The sequence below is a fragment of the Triturus cristatus genome, chromosome 7 (assembly GCF_964204655.1).
Source record: "Triturus cristatus chromosome 7, aTriCri1.1, whole genome shotgun sequence".
NCBI classification, from domain to species: Eukaryota; Metazoa; Chordata; class Amphibia; order Caudata; family Salamandridae; genus Triturus; species Triturus cristatus.
The window spans coordinates 1,527,009,619-1,527,014,201 of NC_140590.1; positions in this window are offsets into that span (position 1 = coordinate 1,527,009,619).

Below are 4,583 nucleotides of genomic sequence, written 5' to 3' on the forward strand. Positions count from 1 at the left end.
GTAAGGTCAAGAAGGCCCAGCAGGGTAGTATACCCTGCATCAACCTGCACCCGGATGTTGTCAAAAAGCGCCGTTAGCGCTGATTTAGTGCTATGATGGCTTCTAAAGCCATGCTGCGAGCCATTATGCAAATGGTGGACCAGTAGATAGGAACTGAGATGAGAATTCAGATATCTTTCCATAATCTTAGCTGGAACCGGTAGCAAAGGAATAGGGCGATAGTTTTGTAATTCCATAGGATCCAGAGACGGCTTTTTTTAAAGCGGTTTAACCACAGCTGTTTTCCAAAGAGTGGGATACTGCCCCTCAGTAATAGCTATATTTAGTACTGAAGTGAGATGGGGAACAATGACTTCACTTCCTATTTTTAATAGCTTTAGGGGACAGGCATCCAAGGGAGACCCAAAGGTAACTCCTTCTAGAAGGTGACCTGTCATTTCAGGTGAGATGCAAGGGAATGTGAGAAGCTTCTGTTCGTTTTCCATGGTTACTGAAACATTAGAGTCAATTTTAGAAGGAGCAGATATAGCCTTTCCAGCATTATAGTCCTCCAAGGTGGAGTATATGTCTGTGATCTTAGTGCGGAAAAAATCTGCTATTCTGTCACAGAGTTCTTGAGAAAGATCAGATGAATCAGCAACAGGTGGGGAAATAAGAGAGTTGATAACCTTGAAAAGCTCTCTAGAAGATTTAATTGATTCAGTAACCTTGGAATAATACAGTCTTTTCTCCTCAATAATCGCCACTTTCTAATCCCTCAAGCGCTGTTTATGTAGCTCTCTACACGCCGGCGTGAGATCTGTACGCCAAATCCTTTCCTGTTTAGGCAGGATTGTCTCAGCTTTCTGAGTCTGTTAGAATACCATGGTGCAGAGGGTTTTTTCCTCGCTACATAATGTTTTGTAACGGGTGCCAAAGTATCTATGGCTCCTAACAACCATCTAGAGAGTTCATCTGCTGCTAAATTAGCATCCGAGTGCTCAGAAGACTGAAAGTTCATAAAATAATTAGCAAGAGCATCCTTACTGATATGGCTCAGATTTCTCTTTTCCTCCCATGTCCTTTTGCCAGCTGAGACAGTGCTTGATGCTGAGGTCAGAAGTTTAAAGGGGATAGCAAAATGATCCGACCATGAGAGAGGTATGGCCAGTCCCACCTCGATCCGAGGATCGTTGGAGAATATGCCATCCACTATATATCCTGCTATATATCCTGCAGTATGGGTTTAACTGATAACCAGCTGCGAGAAACCACAGCAGCCTAAGGTTTCCAGAAGGGTTTGGGTATCTTTACATTGAGATTTATCTAAATGAAAATTAAAATCACCCGGCAATGTAAAATTAGGTCTTAACAAGTAGGGTTCCAAGAGATTACTAAAATCTTGACTGAAAGAGTATCTGGATCCGGGTTGCAGATAAGATAGGACCCCAGAAAAACTTTCAGTGGGAAGAGTATTTATGGAGAAATATACAGGCACATGCATCAAGCTAAGAAATAGCGATTCCTTATTTGCGATTTTTAAGGAATCGCAAATAAGGATTCGGTATCTCCCATGCATGACGCAGGTACCGAAAAAATACCGAATCGGTAAAAATCGCTAAACGCGTTACCAAAATATCCCCAAAAATCGCTAATCACTGAAAACCCTCAAATTGTGATCTTGCAAATAGCGAGATTGCTATTAGCGAGATCGCAATTAGCGAAATCGCTATTTGCGAGTTCGCATTTTTACCGAGTTGCATTGGGAGCAGCCTGATGACCTCACAACCAGGAAGTAACTCTTCCCATGGTGCAGTCTGTGCCCATAGGAAGCCAGAGCAGGAAGCAGAGTGCCTGTGGAGAGCTATGGAAAGGAACACTTGGCACCCAGACTACTGCAAACCCAGGAAATGGCCAACACATCAGCAGAGGAGGGGGCAGGTGCCAGAAAAAGAAAGATAAAGTTTAGTGAGAGGGAACTGGAGTACCTCATTGAAGAGGTTGTAAAGAGCCATGACAAGCTCTTTGGGAAGCTCTCCCTAAAAGTCCCAGAGGCATCTGGAACCGAATCAAATCAAAAGTCAATGCTGTGGGTGTGACACACCGCAGCATTGAAGAGTTAAAGAAACGCTGGTACGATCTGCGGAGCCGTGCCAAGGAGCGAATTGCCCAGAGGCTGAGGGAGGCAAAGAGCACTGGAGGAGGACCCTCGACAGTCCCGGACAACACAGCCCTGGAGGACCTGATGGAGGGCACAATCCTGCCAGAAGCTGCAGTGGGAGTGACGCAGATGGATACATCCGGCGCAGCCTGCAGTACACAAGGTAAGAGGCACTATAATATACCCATCAATGTAAATTAAAATAGCGCCCATACAGCAATAGGAAGGCAAGCAGCTGTAATCAACCCCAGGCCACAGTCCATTTACAGCTACTAATGCATCATGGGAGTCGTAGTCCCCTGAACCAATTAGTGAGTCACATTGCACTTTGTGTGACCATTGTGCCCAATGTGCATTACAGACAGTGATTACAGAGAGTGAGAACGTAAGAGCAGCCAAAATCACCATGTTGCTAAACATTATCCCAAACACATTTTAAACATGCACTGTTTCACACCACAAGTGCTGAGGAAGGAGACAGTGATGGGAGCGAATGCAGGGAGAGCACACAGTCCACCGCAGAGCCTGCCGTTGCCAGACCAGTCACACCTCCCACTACATCCCAGGCACCCACACGACGCAGGGCTACAGTCCCTCCCCTTCAGCCAATGGAGTGCCTTCCGGAACCTGAAAGGGCAACTGCAGAAAGCCAGCCTCGTGTCAGGTCCACCACCACCACCCCGCAGACACCGGTCCAGTTGACGCGAAGACGCAGGGCAAGGGGCCACACATCAGCACAGGAGGCATCGACTCCAAATGTCTGGGGAGGTGTCGAGGTGCAGATGACGAGGGTGCAGCGCCAGCAGGCACGACACATGGGATCCATCAGCCTGCAAATGGGCAAATTAAACAAGAACCTCTCCACCATGGCAGATCGCATGAGTGAACTCACTCAAGCAGTTGTGGAGGGCAACAGGGACACCAACGCCACATTGCACGAGCTCGTGCGTGTGATGCAGGAGGGACAGAACACGGAGCGGAGGAGGCATCGACAATTCATGGCCCACCTGGCTGGATATACACAGGAAAAAAATAAGTTGTGCAACGCCACTGCACTGCTGTCACGGAGGTCGGTGGCAATGCAGATAGACATGGGGCATTGTTGTGGGGACGTGGCAAGGGCCCTTGGCCAAGTTACCACAGCTGTCGAACAGCTCCAGGCTGTTGCAGGTGGCCTCAGCAATGCCACTAGAGATGAGGGGAGTGAGGGGGCATCCAGCATCAGCAGCATGTCTGCGCCAGTCAGCACCGGCAGGAGGTGTAGTACACGCCGTTCTACACCTACAATTGCACCAATGGGTGGGGATGCCGATGCAGGAGAAAGACGCCTCGGTGTGCGTGGGAGGAAGTGCTGAGCACACACATCCCCCCGGACAATTAGCCATGGTGGCGTAACCATGGTCAGGACATACAGAGGGACTGCTAATGAAGTCCCAATCATTATTTACAATGGTGCCTTGGTACATGCCGTGAATGTAACCCTAGGCTACGTGTATGTGTAGACACACAACAGTCCATGTTCATGTGCAAATAAAAACTTTGCATGTAAAGATTGATAGTTTCTGTATCATGATTACGTACCTTTGAAGTGATGTTGGGTGATGTGGGCACGTATCAACGGCCCCTACGCTGAGCTTGCAGGATGCGGGTGTGGTGGGTGTACAGGGGGCTGGTTGTCCGCAGTACCGTAGGCATCTATGGGTATGCGTCTCGTGGGAGCTACGTTGGACTACATTGCACATGCTGCAACTATCCTACAGCAGATCACCGGCTGGTCCTACATCGCACCACCAGGTCTGTGCAGGATGTGGAGGCAACTCTTGAGCTTTCCAAATGTCCGTTCAATCACATGACCTGTCCTGGTGTGTGCTGCGTTGTACCGCTGCTCCTGTTGTGAGCCGGGGTTCAACTATGGAGTCATGATATAGTTCCTCACGGCGTATGCACTGTCACCTACAGGGTAGTGTGTAATGTGCATGTGTCAGGTATGCATTGCCATTACAGAATGATTTTGTGTGCATTAGCATATTGTCTGACCTAGCAGGTGTCCCTCGCCATATCCAGCCCTGAGCAGGCGTGTGTGTATGCCAGTGTGTCGGGAGATGTATGAATCATGGATGCTCCCAGGAGATTGGTCAACGATGTTGTGCATGATGTCATTCACATTGCACATTGGTTGGACGTTGATGGAGTGCTAACATTTCCAGTTACGGAGGATCTACTCATTGACTGAAGGTGGACATATGGCTCGTGGGTGCAATCTATGCATTCATTTCACATTAGAGAACAGTGCCATTCAATATGAATGGAGTTTGGGTGGGTTCAATTCCATTTCTGTTTTGGGGAGTTGAAGAACCGGGGTTTAACCCAGCGGCATCAGGGGCACGCCTAAGATCTTCGAGTTCACCTGTCTTGGTACACGGAGACACGGAATACTTCTGGA